At 42.3% G+C, this 18,618-nt stretch overlaps 1 protein-coding gene across 1 annotated transcript in view; it reads left to right on the plus strand.

Moving 5' to 3' along the window:
* Window positions 1–3,162: 3,162 nt before the first annotated feature.
* The window catches only part of LATS2 (large tumor suppressor kinase 2), a 103,006-nt gene continuing 87,550 nt past the window's right edge, over window positions 3,163–18,618 (plus strand). The window contains exon 1 of the mRNA XM_036910137.2: window positions 3,163–3,417. The gene's annotated coding sequence lies outside the window, so the exon portion shown is untranslated. The remainder of the gene's footprint in view (window positions 3,418–18,618) is intronic.

An 18,618-nucleotide genomic window follows, 5' to 3' on the forward strand; every position in this document is an offset into this window, starting at 1 on the left:
TAGGCCTTTCATAATCTAACCCTACTCTACTTTTTCACTCTTCCCCATAGAGAACATTCTTTTGCAGTTAGGCAGATTTGCTAAGTCACCTCTACAAATTAGAAACAAGGAGACCTTTTCTTTCCAAAAGCATGAAAATTCTGTCTTGAGAGACCAGAGCCTGCTTTCAGGGAGTAGGTATAAAAAGGCTGAGCCATAATCAGGATTTTTGCATTCACAGTTGGGGCAGGTGTGGGGAAAGCAGGTAGGCAGATTTAGGGCATATTCCACAGGAGCCTCAGAGAGAGCCCCTGAAATGTCCTGGCCCCACAGCTACAGGGGCTCACTGGTGAGAAGATTCTCTCCGCCTGCAGGAGGCGGCCTCTTTCTGTTCTGATTGGTGCTAGCGACACAGGTCTCTGGGCTCCCCTCTTCCTCACTCAGAAAAGACAGTTGGCCTTCCCTCAGACGAAGTATCAGGGAGTTAATTTGGTTTCAGTTTTCTTATTTTTGAGTACATTGTAATCATGACTTTTTAAGATTACCTGAAGAAAGCCTTGAACTTCAATGGTTCCAAACTCTCAGGTCAGGCCTGACACGGTTTGAATTCCAGCTTTTAGACCTTGAGTGACTTACTTGACAAGTACTTTGTGTTTTAGGGTTATCTTCTATAAAATGGGGTTAATAACATGGTTGTCTAGAGGATTAAGTGAGTTAATATGCAAATTTAGGGCAACACCTGGTATAGAATAGGGACTTAGACACACATACACATATATATATACTATGTTAATCAATTAATTTATATGGATGACATTGTCACTACTGTAGGCCTTGTGATCAGCTGGCCTTATGTTACCTCTCTCTTTTCTCCCCTTCTCAGCTGGACGCATTATTTAGATGTACTTGTTTAGCTGATTATTTAATTTAAACATAGGATTGTTTTAACTATTTTATTCAGAAGTATCAGGAATTGTAAGACAAAAATCATTCAGAATCACTATACCCAGAGACTACCACTTTTAACATCTGGCTGTATACTTTTCTGGGCTTGAAAAGAAAATGTATACTTGTGTGTGTGTGTATTATGCACACACAATATTTCTATGTTATAATCTATATACTATTGATCGTATGTGAGCACATCTACAGGACTCTAAGTTCATGTGGTTTTGCTGACCATAGTACCCCCTGTGCCTGGTTTTGCCCATGTCTCATAACAGGTACCTAAAAAATAAACCCAAAAGATCTGAAGCAATGAATGACTCCATATCAATAAACACATATCCACAATAATAATAAATATAATCATTAATCATATTCTCTTATATAGATGCATCAGTTTCCCCAAGAAAGCCCCTATTTGGAAACTTACTTGTTTCCAATTTGTTCATATATGTACATATTTGAAAAATGTACAAAGATGTTTTTCAAAAAAGCACAAAGGATAACACAGCACATATTATTGAACCTAACCACCCAGAGTCAACAAATTTTATGATCTTGAGTTTTGCTTCACCTTGTAAACTGTAAAAATAAAGCATGGGGGATAAAGTTGAAGTCTTCATTTTTCCCTATCAGTTTAATTTCCCTCCTTCCTCCCACACAGACAGCAGCTGTCATGAATTTGGTGTGTACTCTTGCAGTCCATGTCTATACTTACATGAAGTATGTGATTAGGTCCTGTGGGATTTGGTTTATTTATACATATGTATCATAGTGTATACATAATTTTGCAATGTGCTTTTTTCCATTTTACAGTGGTCTTGAATCCTCTCTACCATCATGTATCCTTTGAAAATGACAGAGCTAGTTCATTCAGTTAGCTATTTTATATATTTCATCACTTATCTACCTTTTATTTACCTACTTCCCCTATTGCTGGGCATTTAGGTTCTTCCTGATTTTTCACTATTGCAAGCAGTATTATAATGGTCATGTAAGTTTTAAATTTTATTAGGTGTTTTACACAATTTTAAAGTCCAGTTCCTTTTATTTACAATATTTCATTTGACCAGAAATGTTTTATTTAATTATGTTTACATCTTGGAAGACAGAGCAAGGGCAGAACCTTTGAACATACACAAAGACTGGCTGCCAGCCCTCTGTCTTGGAGCTGGGATGGAGAAGGTACGGTCAATGGGTGGGTGGAGAGGTACACATGTGCACAGGTGAGTGCAAGGGGGTCAGTCACAGATTACCAACTGGAGACTTCAATTGTGCAAGATGCCTGGATAGAGGAAAGAATAAGGGTGAAAAATAAAATTGAATTCTGAAGATTCCCAGTAAGAGCTAAGGCAGAGGGCAAGGCTGAAAGCCTGGGTGGGATTTAAAGAGGAAGAATCGGAAAGCGGCTAAAATAGTCTGAAGATGACGACCTTCAAGACTATTTCTTTGGAGATCAAATTTTTAAATTTCACAAGTTTGTTAGTTAAAAAGCAAACCGGGTTGGTTTTTAATAATATATTAACCCTCATCATCACCTGCCAGGGACTGTTGGCCTAGGAAGTGTGAGTAATGTTTGGAGAGCCAGGAGTGGATTAAGGTTTGGCTTCCCGTCTATTATTTCGACTCCCATCTCTGCATAATCTCTGCATATGTCCTTGTACTAAATCCATAGCCTTCTCAACAAAAAGGCAGTCGAGTGGGTGAAATGCAAAAGCCACAATCTCCCTTGTTGGTAGACATCACTGCTATATTTCCATACATCATAAAAAAACTTCTCATGAACAAAATATACACAGCACGGGGGGTTGATTTTTTTTAGAACTGATTAAATCGGATATGTATCCGACACCGTTCTTTATTGCTTGGTTCCATGGACGAACAGCTGTTCACTTTTCTGCCCTTAACTTTCAGTGTTGTGCACCCATTCGGGAGCTCGGGGGCTCCCTCGGGCCTGTGACGGTACCTCTCTCGCCTCAGCCGGTGTGAGATGCTTAAGAAACCAGCGGCTTTAACGACAGAGTTACCAACTTTCCCTACAAGGGCAGACGAGGGGGCAGTTCTGGAGTTGGGGGCGGGAGGCGAACGGGCCACAGGGCCCATGGGCCGGCGGGGAGGCCGCGCAGGTGGCGGCGGCTGCCCGGCCGCGAGCCGGGGGCAGGAAGCGGCGGCGGGCGGCGGCCGAGCGGCAGGGCCGCGGGCGCCCCGCCCGGGCTGGTGTGCGGCCGAGAGTGACGCGGGAGGCGGGGTCACGTGACGCCCGTGGAATGCCAACAATGTAGCGAATGTCCCGCTTGGGTCTGTGCGTCGGGACCTCGGCGTGAGCGCCCCGAGAAGATGGAGCAGCCGCCGCCCGCGCCGCCGTCGCTTGGGGCTCCGCGCTCCCCGCGGGGCCAGCTGCAGCTCCCGCCGCCGGCGCCCGGTCCCGCGGCGCGCGAGGCCCCGGAGCCACGGGCGAGGGCGGCCCGGCGGGCGTAGACCGCGCCCCAGGAGGTGAAGGGGCAGGGGCGGGGGGCGTGCGGCCGCGGCGGCGGCCCGGGGAGGGGCTCGCGGTGCTGCGCTCCCCGGCCGCTCCGGCCCGGCCCCGGCAGGGCGCCGACTCCGCCGGGCGGCCCGGCTGACGGGCAGCGGCGGACGGCCGAGGAAGTTCGTCCGGAGGAGCCCGCGCCCTTCCCCCACGGCCCCCGCCCGTCCCGGACCTCGCCGCCCCCGCCGGCAGCCGTCGTCGCGGGCCGAGCGGAGCCAGGGGCCCGGGGAAGTTGGGGGCCGCGCCGCTTTGTTGTGCGTCGGGCGGCCGCGGTGGGGGTGGGGGGTAGCGAGCGGGGCGCCCCCGCCTCCGCTGTCCCGGGGCCGGGCTTTCCCCAGGCGCCCCGCAGCGCGGAGGCGGCGGGCGGCCCCGACAGCCCCGGACTCCCGGCCGCCGCGCGCTCCGCTCCCACAGGCCGCCCGCCGTCCCTGCGGAGCCCGTGCCGCCTGCGGAGCCCGTTGCGCAGCCCGCGGCCGCTCGCACTTCTCCGGTCGCAGCCCGAACTTCAGGGACGCTTTCATGGCGCGGCGAGTGGCGCCGTTGCATAATTTGCTTTGCCTGCGCCCTAGTTGGGCGACTTTTCCGGAGCTGGTCTCTCCTGCCGCCTCGGGCGCCGGACTCGGATGCGGGCTCCGGGTGTTCGCGTCCAGCCGCCCTTGGGGACCTGGGCGAGAGCAGCGCCCTCGGGGAGGCTGGAGAGCCAGCTTGCAGCAACCCTCACGTTTGTTAGTTCCAGGCGCGCGGTGCAGGCGAGCAGGCAGGGCCCCCAGGAAAGTAAAACACACCTGTAGGCGCGGGGTCCCGGCTGTGCTGGGCTGCCGGCAGCACGTCCAGAGAGGCCCTAGAGTTTATGGCAAACATAACGGTGAAAGTACACTTTACTTGCAGATTTTGTTATGTTGACAAAAATCTTAAGAACTTTAACGTTTTCACACTCAAGTAGGATCTATCCGAGAGCGTTCGTAAAGTAATGTAATAGTAATCTAGTCTTTTGAAAATTACGTAACCTTAACTATTAAACTAGAGAATAACATTTGGTAGGTAAAAATTCAATGGCCGAACAGCTCTCTCCCCAAAGCATTCATCAAATATGTACATTTTAAAAAAGAAAGCTTGCTCACATTTTACTAAGAAACCTCAAAGTACTGAATGGTAAGTCGCACCATGTGTGCGATCTTCGTACAGGTGTTCTGTTTAAATTTCAACTTGGCATATGTGGGGGCTTCCTTTAGTAATTGAGAAAAGTAACTCATGACGTAGTATTAGGAAATCTGTACTAACTAGATCTTACTCCGTATTTTTGGTGAATCTCACCTTAAATGTATGCACAATGGATTACCATTTTTGAGTGCTAAATCCAAGTACAGTTGTTTTGCATCTTCAAAATTTTTTCTTTGGCAAGTGTAATAAGGTAGTAACAGAAAAATCTTCCACAATAAGAATGCAGAAGCTGTTGAAGAAAGCCTGTTTTAAATTCTAATTAATAAGACCCTATAATCTATTCAGTCTCATAAAATTTGGTTTCATTATCCAGGTATATAGAGAGAGCACTGTTTTTTTTTATTAAGGTATTATTGATATACACTCTTATGAAGTTTTCACATGAAAAACCAATGTGGCTACTACATTCACCCATGTTATCGTGTCCCCCCGATACCCCATTGCAGTCACTGCCCATCAGTGTAGTAAGATGCCACAGAGTGACTATTTGCCTTCCCTGTGCTACACTATCTTCCCCATGATCCCCCTGCCACCATGTGTGCCAATCAAAACACCCCACATAATACTCCTTGTCCCTCCCTCCCCACCCACCCTCCCCTTGGTAACCACTAGTCCCTTGGAGTCTGTGAGTCTCTTGCTGTTCTGTTCCTTTAATTTTGCTTCGCTGTTATACTCCACAAATGAGGGAAATCATTTGGTACTTGTCTTTCTCCACCTGGCTTATTTCACTGAGCATAATATCCTCCAACTCCCATCAATGTTGTTACAAATTGTAGGATTTGTTTCTTATGGCTGAATAGTATTCCTTTGTGTACCACCTCTTCTTTATTCATTCATCTACTGATGGACACTTAGGTTGCTTTTGTATCTTAGCTATTATAAATAGTGCTGCAATAAACATAAGGATACATATATGAATCTGGGATCCTGTATTCTTAGGGTAAATTCCTAGGAGTGGAATTCCCCGGTCAAATGGTATTTCTATTTTTAGTTTTTGAGGAACCTCCATATTGCTTTCCATAATCGTTGAACTAGTTTACATTTCCACCAGCAGTGTAGGAGGGTTCCCCATTCTCCACATTGTCGCCAGCATTTGCTGTTCTTAGTCTTTTAGATATTGGCCATCCTAACTGGTGTGAGGTGATACCTCATTGTGGTTTTTATTTGCATTTCCCTGATAGTTAGTGATGTGGAGTATCTTTTCATGTGTCTGTTGGCCATCTGAATTTCTTCTTTGGAGAATTGTCTGTTCATATGCTTCACCCATTTTTTAATCAGGTTATTTGCTTTTTGGGTGTTGAGGCATGTGTGGTCTTTATATATTTTGGATGTTAACCCCTTGTTGGATATGTCATTTACAAATATATTCTCCCATACTGTAGGATGACTTTTTGTTCTGTTGAGGTGTCCTTTGCTGTACAGAAGCTTTTTAGTTTGATGTAGTCCCATGTGTTCATTTTTGCTTTTGTTTCCCTTGACCGAGGAGATGCGTTCAGGAAAAAGTTGCTCATGTTTATATTGAGGAGATTTTTGCCTGTGTTATTATCTTCTAAGAGTTTTATGGCTTCATGACTTACATTCAGGTCTTTAATCCATTTCAAGTTTACTTTTGTGTATGGGGATAGACAATAACCCATTTTCATTCTCTTGTACGTGGTTGTCCAGTTTTGCCAACTTGTCGAAGAGGCTGTCATTTCCCCATTGTATGTCCATGGCTCCTTTATCGTATATTAATTGACCATATATGCTTGGGTTTATATCTGGACTCTCTATTCTGTTCCATTGGTCTATGGGTCTATTCTTGTGCCAGTACCAAATTATCTTGATTACTGTGGCTTTGTAATAGAGCTTGAAGTCAGGGAGCATAATCCCCCCAGCTTTATTCTTCCTTCTCAGGATTGCTTTGGCTATTCGGAGTCTTTTGTGGTTCCATATGAATTTTAGAACTATTTTCTCTAGTTCATTGAAGAGTGCTGTTGGTGTTTTGATAGGGATTGCATTGAATCTGTAGATTGCTTTAGGCAGGATGGCCATTTTGACAATATTAGTTCTTCCTATTCATGAGCACGGGATGTGTTTCCATTTCTTAGAATCTTCTTTAATTTCTCTCATGAGTGTCTTGAGTTTTCAGGTTATAGATCTTTCACTTCCTTCATTAGGTTTATTCCTAAGTATTTTATTCTTTTTAATGCAATTGTGAATGAAATTGTTTTCCTGATCTCTCTCTCTGCTAGTTCATCATTAGTGTATAGGAATGCCTCAGATCTCTGTGTATTAATTTTGTGTCCTGCAACTTTGCTTAATTCAAATATTAGATCTAGTAGTTTTGGAGTGGATTCTTTAGGTACAATATCATGTCATCTGCAAACAGGGACAGTTTAACTTGTTCTTTACCAATCTGGATGCCTTTTATTTCTTTGTTTTGTCTGATTGCTGTGGCTAGGACCTCCAGTACTATGTTGCATGAAAGTGGGGAGAGTGGGCATCCTTGTCTTGTTCCCCATCTTGAAGGAAAAGCTTTCAGCTTCTCACTGTTAAGTATAATGTTGGCTGTGGGTTTATCATATATGGCCTTTATTATGTTAAGGTACATGCCCTCTATACCCATTTTGTTGAGTTTTTATCATGAATGGATGTTGAATTTTGTCAAATGCTTTTTCAGTATCTATGGAGATGATCATGTGGTTTTTGTCCTTTTTGTTTATGTGGTGGATGATACTGAAGAATTTTCTAATGATGTACCATCCTTGCATCCCTGGAATAAACCTACTTGATCATGATGGATGATCTTTTTGATGTATTTTTGAATTCAGTTTGCTCATATTTTGTTGAGTATTTTTCATCTATGTTCATCAGGGATATTGGCCTGGAATTTTCTTTTTTTGTGGTGTCTTTGCCTGGTTTTAGTATTAGGGTTATGCTGGCCTCATAGAATGAGTTTGGAAATATTCCCTCCTCTTCTACTTTTTGGAAAACTTTGAGGAGGATGGGTATTAGGTTTTCACTAAATGTTTGATAAAAATCAGCGGTGAAGCCATCTGGTCCCAGCATTTTGTTCTTAGGTATTTTTTTGATTTTCAGTTCAATTTTGTTGCTAGTAAATGGTCTGTTCAGATTTTCAGTTTCTTTCTGGGTTAGCCTTGGAAGGTTGTATTTTTCTAGAAAGTTGTCCATTTCTTCTAGGTTATCCAGCTTGTTACCATATAATTTTTCATAGCATTCTCTAATAATTGTTTGTATTTCTGTGGTATCCATAGTGATTTTTCCTTTCTCATTTCTGATTCTGTTTATGTGTGTAGACTCTCTTTTTTTCTTGATAAGTCTGGCTAAGTGTTTTATCTATTTTGTTTATTTTCTCAAAGAACCAGCTCCTGCTTTCATTGATTCTTTCTATTGTTTTATTCTTCTCGATTTTATTTATTTATGCTCTAATCTTTATTATGTTCCTCCTTCTACTGACTTTGGGCCTCATTTGTTCTTCTTTTTCTAGTTTCGTGAGTTGTGCATTTAGACTGTTCATATGAGATTGTTCTTCTTTCCTGAGGTAGGCCTGTATTGCAATATACTTCCCTCTTAGCATGGCCTTTGTTGCATCCCACAGATTTTGCAGTGTTGAATTATTGTTGTCATTTGTCTCCATATATTGCTTGATCTGTTTTAATTTGGTCATCGATCCATTGGTAATTTAGGAGCATATTGTTAAGCCTCCATGTGTTTGTGGGCTTTTTCATTTTCTTTGCATAATGTATTTCTAGTTTCATACCTTTGTGGTCTGAGAAGCTGGTCAATTTGAATCTTTTTTAATTTACTGAGGCTCTTTTTGTGGCCTAGTACATGGTCTGTTCTTGAAAATGTTCCATGTGCACTTGAGAAGAATGTGTATCCTGCTGCTTTTGGGGGTAGGTTTCTGTAGATGTCTGTTAGGTCCATCTGCTCTAATGTGTTGTTCACTGCCTCTGTCTCCTTACTTATTTTCTGTCTGGTTGATTTGTCCTTTGGAGTGAGTGGTGTGTTGAAGTCTCCTAGAATGAATTCATTGCATTCTATTTCCCCTTTTAATTCTATTAGTATTTGTTTCATTTATGCTGGTGCTCCTGTGTTGGGTGCATATATATTTATAATGGTTATATCCTCCTGTTGGATTGATGTCTTTATCATTACGTAATGTCCTTTGTCTCTACTGACTTTCTTTGTTCTGAAGTCTATTTTGTCTGATACAAGTACTGCCACTCCTGCTTTTTTTCTCCCTGTTAGTTGCATCAAATACCTTTTTCCATCACTTCACGTTTATTCTGTATATGTGTTTGGGTTTGAAGTGAGTCTCTTGCAGGCAGCATATAGTTGGGTCTTGTTTTTTTTTTTTTAATTTTGAGATCATTAATCTACAGTTACATGAAGGACATTATGTTTACTAGGCTCCCCCCTTCACCAAGTCCCCCCCACATACCCGTTCACAGTCACTGTCCATCAACATAGTAAGATGCTGTAAAATCGCTACTTCTCTTCTCTGTGTTGCACAGCCCTCCCTGTGCACCCCCACCACACTATACATGTTAATCGTAATGCCCCCTTTCTTTTATCCCGCCCTTATCCCTCCCTTCCCACTGGTCCTCCCCAGTCCCTTTCCCTTTGGTAACTGTTAGTCCATTCTTGGGTTCTGTGATTCTGCTGCTGTTTTGTTCCTTCAGTTTTCTTTTGTTCTTATACTCCACATATGAGTGAAATCATTTGGTACTTGTCTTTCTCTGTCTGGCTTATTTCACTGAGCATAATACCGTCTAGCTCCATCCATGCTGTTGCGAATGGTAGCATCTGTTTTTTTCTTATGGCTGCGTAATATTCCATTGTGTATATGTACCACATCTTCTTTATCCATTCATCTACTGATGGACATTTAGGTTGCTTCCACATCTTGGCTATTGTAAATAGTGCAACAATAAACATAGGTGTGCATCTGTCTTTTTCAAACTGGAGTGCTGCATTCTTGGGGTAAATTCCTAGAAGTGGAATTCCTGGGTCAAATGGTATTTCTATTTTGAGCATTCTGAGGAACCTCCATACTGCTTTCCACAATGGTTGAACTAATTTACATTCCCACCAGCAGTGTAGGAGGGTTCCCCTTTCTCCACAACCTCGCCAACATTTGTTGTTGTTTGTCTTTTGGATGGTAGCCATCCTTACTGGTGTGAGATGATATCTCATTGTGGTTTTAATTTGCATTTCTCTGATGACAAGTGATGTGGAGCATCTTTTCATGTGTCTGTTGGCCATCTGAATTTCTTCTTTAGAGAACTGTCTATTCAGCTCCTCTGCCCATTTTTTAATTGGATTATTTTCTTTTTGTTTGTTGAGGTATGTGAGCTCTTTATATATTTTGGATGTCAACCCTTTATCGGATCTGTCATTAATGAATATATTCTCCCATACTGTAGGATACCTCTTTGTTCTATTGAGGGTGTCCTTTGCTGTACAGAAGCTTTTCAGCTTGATATAGTCCCATTTGTTCATTTTTGCTTTTGTTTCCCTTGCCCCGGGAGATAGGCTCAAGAAGAGGTCACTCATGTTTATGTCTAAGAGATTTTTGCCTATATTTTTTTCTAAGAGTTTTATGATTCCATGACTTACATTCAAGTCTTTGATCCATTTCGAATTTACTTTTGTGTATGGGGTTAGACAGTGATCCAGTTTCATTCTCTTACATGTAGCTGTCCAGTTTTGCCAGCACCATCTGTTGAAGAGACTGTCATTTCCCCATTGTATGTCCATGGCCCCTTTATCGAATATTAGTTGACCATATATGTTTGGGTTAATGTTTGGAGTCTCTATTCTGTTCCATTGGTCTGTGGCTCTGTTCTTGTGCCAGTACCAAACTGTCTTGATTACTGTGGCTTTGTAGTAGAGCTTGAAGTTGGGGAGTGAGATCCCCTCCCACTTTATTCTTCCTTCTCAAGATTGCTTTAGCTATTCGGGGTCTTTGGTGTTTCCATATGAATTTTTGAACTATTTGTTCCAGTTCATTGAAGAATGCTGTTGGTAGTTTGATAGGGATTGCATTGAATCTGTATATTGCTTTGGGCAGGATGGCCATTTTGATGATATTAATTCTTCCTAGCCAGGAGCATGGGATGAGTTCCCATCTGCTAGTGACCTCTTTAATTTCTCTTAAGAGTGTCTTGTAGTTTTCAGGGTATAGGTCTTTTACTTCCTTGGTTAGGTTTATTCCTAGGTATTTTATTCTTTTTGATGCTGTTGTGAATGGAATTGTCTTCCTGATTTCTCTTTCTATTAGTTCATTGTTAGTGTATAGGAAAGCCACAGATTTCTGTGTGTTAATTTTGTATCCTGCAACTTTGCTGTATTCCAATAATTAGCTCTAGTAGTTTCGGAGTGGAGTCTTTAGGGTTTTTTATGTACAATATCATGTCATCTGCAAATAGTGACAGTTTAACTTCTTCTTTACCAATCTGGATTCCTTGTATTACTTTGTTTTGTCTAATTGCCGTGGCTAGGACCTCCAGTACTATGTTGAATAACAGTGGGGAGAGTGGGCATCCGTGTCTTGTTCCCGATCTCAGAGGAAAAGCTTTCAGCTTCTCGCCATCAGTATGATGTTGGCTATGGGTTTATCATATATCACCTTTAGTATGTTGAGGTACTTGCCCTCTATACCCATTTTGTTGAGAGTTTTTATCATGAATGGATGTTGAATTTTGTCAAATGCTTTTTCAGCATCTATGGAGATGATCATGTCGTTTTTGTCTTTCTTTTTGTTGATGTGGTGGATGATGCTGATGGACGTTCGAATGTTGTATCATCCTTGCATCTCTGGGATGAATCCCACTTGGTCATGGTGTATGATCCTTTTGATGTATTTTTGAATTTGGCTTGCTAATATTTTGTTGAGTATTTTTGCATCTACGTTCATCAGGGATATTGGTCTGTAGTTTTGTTTTTTGGTGGGGTCTTTGCCTGATTTTGGTATTAGGGTGACGTTGGCTTCATAGAATGAGTTTGGGAGTATTTCTCCTCTTCTGTTTTTTGGAAAACTTTAAGGAGAATGGGTATTATGTCTTCTCTGTATGTCTGATAAAATTTCGAGGTAAATCCATCTGGCCCAGGGGCTTTGTTCTTTGGTAGTTTTTTGATTACCGCTTCAGTTTCATTGCTGGTAATTGGTCTGTTTAGATTTTCTGTTTCTTTCTGGGTCAGTATTGGAAGGTTGTATTTTTCTAGGAAGTTGTCCATTTCTCCTAGGTTTCCCAGCTTGTTAGCATATAGGTTTTCATAGTACTCTCTAATAATTCTTTGTATTTCTGTGGGGTCCATCATGATTTTTCCTTTCTCATTTCTGATTCTGTTGATGTGTGTTGACTCTCTTTTCCTCTTAATAAGTCTGGCTAGAGGCTTATCTATTTTGTTTGTTTTCTTCAAGAACCAGCTCTTGGTTTCATTGATTTTTGCTATTGTTTTATTCTTCTCAATTTTATTTATTTCTTCTCTGATTTTTAGTATGTCCCTCCTTCTGCTGACCTTAGGCCTCATTTGTTCTTCTTTTTCCAATTTCGATAATTTTGACATTAGACCATTCATTGGGGATTGTTCTTCCTTCTTTAAATATGCCTGGATTGCTATATACTTTCCTCTTAAGAGTGCTTTTGCTGTATCCCACAGTAATTGGGGCTTTGTGTTGTTGTTGTCATTTGTTTCCATATATTGCTGGATCTCCATTTTAATTTGGTCGTTGATCCATTGATTATTTAGGAGCATGTTGTTTAGCCTCCATGTATTTGTGAGCATTTTTGCTTTCTTTGTAGAATTTATTTCTAGTTTTATACCTTTGTGGTCTGAAAAGTTGGTTGGTAGGATTTCAATCTTTTGGAATTTACTGAGGCTCTTTTTGTGGCCTAGTATGTGGTCTATTCTGGAGAATGTTCCATGTGCACTTGAGAAGAATGTGTATCCTGTTGCTTTTGGATGTAGAGTTCTATAGATGTCTATTAGGTCCATCTGTTCTAGTGTGTTGTTCAGTGCCTCTGTGTCCTTACTTATTTTCTGTCTGGTGGATCTGTCCTTTGGAGTGAGTGGTGTGTTGTTGAAGTCTCCCAAAATGAATGCATTGCATTCTATTTCCACCTTTAATTCTGTTAGTATTTGTTTCACATATGTTGGTTCTCCTGTATTGGGTACATATATATTTATAATGGTTATATCCTCTTGTTGGACTGAGCCCTTTATCATTATGTAATGTCCTTCTTTATCTTTTGTTACTTTCTTTATTTTGAAGTCTATTTTGTCTGATACTAGTATTGCAACACCTGCTTTTTTCTCTCTGTTGTTTGTATGAAATATCTTTTTCCATCCCTTGACTTTAAGTCTGTGTATGCCTTTGGGTTTGATGTGACTCTCTTGTAAGCAGCATATGGATGTGTCTTGCTTTTTCATCCATTCTATTACTCTGTGTCTTTTGATTGGTGCATTCAGTCCATTTACATTTAGGGTGATTATTGAAAGGTATGTACTTATTGCCATTGCAGACTTTAAGTTTGTGGTTACCAAAGGTTCAAGGTTAGCCCTTTACTATCTTACTGTCTAACTTAACTCGCTTATTGAGCTATTATAAACACGGTCTGATGATTCTTTATTTCTCTCCCTTCTTATTCTTCCTCCTCCATTCTTCATATGTTGGGTGTTTTGTTCTGTGCTCTTTTCAGGAGTGCTCTCATCTAGAGCAGTCCCTGTAAGGTGCCCTGAAGAGGTGGTTTGTGGGAGGCTAATTCCTCAACTTTTGCTTGTCTGGGAATTGTTTAATCCCTCCTTCATATTTAAATGATAATCGTGCTGGATACAGTATTCTTGGTTCGAGGCCCTTCTGTTTCATTGCATTAAGTTTATCATGCCATTCTCTTCTGGCCTGTAAGGTTTCTGTTGAGAAGTCTGATGATAGCTTAATGGGTTTTCCTTTGTAGGTGACCTTTTTTTTCTCTCTGGCTGCCTTTAATTCTTTGTCCTTGTCTTTGATCTTTGCCATTTTAATTATTATGTGTCTTGGTGCTGCCCTCCTTGGATCCCTTGTCATGGGAGTTCTGTGTATCTCTGTGGTCTGAGAGGCCATTTCGTCCTCTAGTTTGGGGAAGTTTGCAGCAATTATTTCTTCAAAGACACTTTCAATCTCTTTTTCTCTCTCTTCTTCTTCTCGTACCCCTATAATGCAGATATTGTTATGTTTCGGTCATACAGTTCTCTTAATATTCTTTCATTCCTGGAGATCCTTTTATCTCTCTCTGCATCAGCTTCTTTGCGTTCCTGTTCTCTATTTTCTAGTCCATTAATGGTCTCTTGCATCTCGTCCATTCTGCTTTGAAGTCCTTCCAGAGATTGTTTTATTTCTGTATTCTCCCTCCTTAGTTCTTGCATATTTCTCTGCAAGTCCATCAGCATGATTATGACTTTTGTTTTGAATTCTTTTTCAGGAAGATTTGTTAAATCTATCTCCCCAGGTTCCTTCTCAGGGGAAGATGTAGAAGATGTTGAAGATATCTGGGTTAGTCTTGTCTGGATCAAAATTTTTTGCCTTTTTGTGTTGATAGGTACAGTGGTATGCTATTGACTCGTTTGTCAGCTGGGAGAGCCAAGACTTTCCACTTGGCTCCTGGCCTTTCTTTACTGAGACAGCTGCAACCCCTAGTGGCTTGTGTTGGGCAATTGCATGTAGAGTGGGTCTCTGTATCTTGCCCGGCCGGTATGGAGGAAGCTCCCTTGCTGTGGGCGTGGCCAGCCTCAGGCGGCTGCTCTGCTATGGTGGGGCCCCGGAGGGGTAATGGACGGGGGGCTGTTTGTCTGTTTACCTCCGTGAGGGGTCTCAGAGCTGTTGCCCAGGGGCTTAGTGTGCCCAGAGTTCCCTGGAATTTCCAGCTGCTGGACTGTGACCCGGGATGCTTCCGTCCAGTAGTGGGGTCCCTGTCCCTTTAAGACTTTCAAAAAGATCTCGCTTTTCTTTCTCCCAGGGGCGCTGGCTGTGGGACCCACTCACAGGTCTTACTGTCCTGCTTCCCTAGTTTCCAGCACCCCATGCACGCACTGTGTTTCTGCGCTCTGGTGCGGATGGCTAGGGCTGGGTGTTCAGCAGTCCTGGGCTCCCTCTCCCTCCCCGCTCCGACTCCTCTCTTCCAGCCGGGATCTGGGGTGAGGGGTCTCGGGTCCCGCCGGGCCATGGCTTGTATCTTCACCTTTCACCAGGTGCTGGGTTCTTGCAGGTGTGGATGTAGTCTGGCTGTTGTCCTGTGTCTTCTGGTCTCTCTTTTAGGGATAGTTGTATTTGTTGTATTTTCAAAAATATATATGTTTTTGGGAGGAGATTTCCACTGTCCTACTCATGCCGCCATCTTGGCTCCGCCTTGGGTCTTGTTTTTTTATCCATTCAGTGACTCTGTGTCTTTTGATTGGTGCATTCAGACCATTTACATTTAGGTTGATTGTCAATAGGTATGTACTTATTGCCACTGCAGGCTTTAGATTCGTGGTTACCAAAGGTTCAAGGTTAACTTCCTTACTATCTAAGAGTCTAATTTAACTCACTTGGTATGCTATTACAAACACAAACTAAAGGTTCTGTGTTTTTCCCTCCTTTTTTTCTTCCTCTGTTCTTTATATATTAGGTATCATATTCTGTACTCTTTGTCTATCCCTTTTTTATTACCTCTTGTGACAGCTATTTAACCTTAGCAACACTTACATCTGTAGCAGTCCCTCCAAAATACACTGTAGAGATGGTTTGTGGGGGGTAAATTCTCTCAGCTTTTGCTTATCTGGAAATTGTTTAATCCCACCTTCAAATTTAAATGATAATTGCCAGATAGAGTATTTTTGGTTCGAGGCCCTTCTGCTTCATTGCATTAAATACATCATGCCACTCCCTTCTGGCCTGTAAGGTTTCTGCTGAGAAGTCTGATGTTAGCCTAATGGGCTTTCCTTTGTATGTGATCTTATTTCTCTGTCTGGCTGATTTTAGTAGTCTGTTCTTATCCTTTATCTTTGTCATTTTAATTACTATGTGTCTTGGTGTTGTCTTCCTTGGGTCCCTTGTATTGGGAGATCTGTGCACCTCCATGGCCTGAGAGACTATCTCCTTCCCCAGATTGGGGAATTTTTCAGCAGTTACTTCCTTGGAGACACTTTCTATCACTTTTTCTCTGTCCTCTTCCTCTGCTACCCCTATAGTATGGATATTGTTCCATTCAGTTTGGTCACACAGTTCTGTCAGTATTCTTTCATTCTTAGAGATCCTTGTTTCTCTTTATGCCTCAGCTTCTTTGTATTCCTCTTCCCTAATTGCTATTTCATTTATCATCTCCTCTACTGTATCTAATATGCTTCTAATACCCTTCATTATGTTCCTCAACGATTGGATCTCCATCCTAAGTTCGTTCCTGAGTTCTTGAATCATTTTCTGTACCTCCAGGAGCATGTTTATGATTTTTTATTTTGAAATATCTTTCAGGAAGATTTATTAGTTCAGTCTCATTCAATCCTTTTTCTGGTGTTGAGATTTTGCTTTGAACTAGGTTCCTTTGACGTTTCAAATTTGTATGTGATGCCCTCTAGTGCCCAGCAGCTCTTCTCTCTTGATCTGCTTAGCCTCTGGAGCAATGTCGGGACATTGGAGGTGGCAGGGGAGCAGTGTTGGTACCTGGGGGGAGGAAAGAGGTGTTTCTTGCTTCCCGGCTGCTATGCCTGTCTCCACTGCCATAACCAGTGGGCCGAGCACACAGATATAAGTCTCTATGCTTTGTATTTGTAGCTGCTGTAGGCAGCGCTTCCCCCTGGCTGGCCTGATGCCAGGGCAGGGGCTGCCGGTTTGCAATCCATGTGCAGGCTAGCTGGGAGAAAGGCACAACAGGCTGCGTATCATGGTGGGGGGCCTTGGAGCTGCTTAGCCAGCCAGGGGGATGGAGCACCTGAAGATCGTTTAAGCTCCCAACCTGCTGGGCAGAGTGTACCCGGACAATTTGTCTACCTGTCCTTTCTCCTGAGCAGTAAGCTCTGTGCAATCCTTGCCCCTTTAGCAGCCCTGTTGCTTTTAGGAAGTCTCTCAGACTGCCCGCCCAGATCAGCTGGATATGAATCCCTGTTTTCCACGAGCAGCTGGAATCTCAGTCTCTCCAGGTATTCTGCCTGTCTTAGCTTTCCAGTCCCACTAATTACCACAGCACCATGCAGTGTAGGTTCGTGCTCCCAGAGCAGATCTCCAGAGCTAGGCGTTCAGCAGTCCCAGGCCTCCACTCCCTCCCCGCTCTGTTTCTCTTCCTCCCACCAGTGAGCTGAGATGGGGGAGGGGCTTGGGTCCCACCTGGCCACAGCTTTGGTATGTTACCCTGATCTGTGAGGTCTGTTCTTTCTTCCAGGTGTATGCAGTCTGGTGCAGTCTTCTTTCCTGTTGCTCTTTCAGGATTAGTTGTATTAATTATATTTTTGCATTATATGTGGTTTTAGGTGGAGGTCTCTTGAGAGAGCACTGTTTAATGAATATGCCAACATTCGTCTGAAATTTAAATTGCTGAATGTTTAATAAATATCAAAATGTCAGGCAACTTAAAATGGTGTCTAAGCAGAAAACATCATGCAAAATTATTTAGGTGAATTACTAGAATCTTGGGATTTGAGAACTGGAAGGTATTCTTCCAGCCTCTCTTGAGTTTGAAATAGTTTTGATTTGAGTGTGAATTGCAGTTGTACAAATTTCTCTCTTAGCAAAAACCACAGGGTTGGTGGGAGGGACTTTACTTTGGTGGGAGGGGAATGTTTTTACAATAAGATGCCTTGTTATTTTAAATACTGTGTTGTGAATAGTCAGCCCTAGGCTCCTAAATTCCACTGTGGGAGAGGAGGGTGGGGTAGTCGTGGGGGTGGGGGGCGTTGAAGCTGATAGATTCATCAAGAACACAGGAAGGATTTGGGGAAGCTTTGATGGGAGTTCTGCTTTGTATTGGAAAAACCAGACCAACGCAGGTGTTGAAAAGCTGCTTTTGTATTTTATTTCATGGTTATAATAGCGTGAAACTTGAAGAATATTCTTTACTGGCTTTTAAAAAATAGTGGGCTTGAGGGAATACATAAGGTAAATTTAGTGCATTTAACTTTTTCTTGACTTAATTTGTTCTTAAAAGGAGCAAAATACCCTGATCAGCAGAATGAAGGGGTTGGGTTTGATAATCTCCAGAAAGACTGATTTCTAGCTCTAAAAGTTTTTCACATCACCTTATTAAAAAAGCCTTTTGCTTAATAATCCCTCTGGACATTGCTGAGCCTCCAAATCACACAAGTCTGGGAGCACCATTCCTGTCGGAGGCTGTATGGGTGATGCTCTAAGAGAGTCTTTATTACACAGGACACCTGCACCTGTGATGGCTCCAGGCGTTTGAAGGTAGCCCTGCTTGGGGCCCTAGTGTCAGTAAGTGTTAGCTGTTCTCTCAGGACTTTTCAAGCTACTGTTATTTGATTTTTTGTTTCATTTCAAAAGTATTATTAAAACAAGGTAATGTTGGAAACAAAGATAATAGCTATGATGCTAAAATTAGGATGGGTTTTTGACACATCTTCATGTTTGCCATTCCGTATATGAAAATTTTAAGTTGCTTACCATCTGGCCCATGTCAACCCAATTGTGACTGGTGTTTTTGAATTAATTAAATACTTCTTGTTTGTATGTTGTCAGTATTTGACATGTACTTTTCTGGAAGACAAACCATCTCGAATTTTATAACAATTATTTATATTTATTAACTAATTGCTATGATTCTGTGGTATAGTGTAGATCTATAGTCCCTAAATTAGGATGGTAAAGATCTTCTTAAGAATGTAAGTTGGCTTTTGAATGGAATGATCCTCTGTTTGGAGTATTAGCATCACTGTTATCCTGAGCAGGAATGCAGTGGACCAGCAGGTGCCAT

Source organism: Manis pentadactyla, chromosome 2, assembly GCF_030020395.1.
Source record: "Manis pentadactyla isolate mManPen7 chromosome 2, mManPen7.hap1, whole genome shotgun sequence".
NCBI classification, from domain to species: Eukaryota; Metazoa; Chordata; class Mammalia; order Pholidota; family Manidae; genus Manis; species Manis pentadactyla.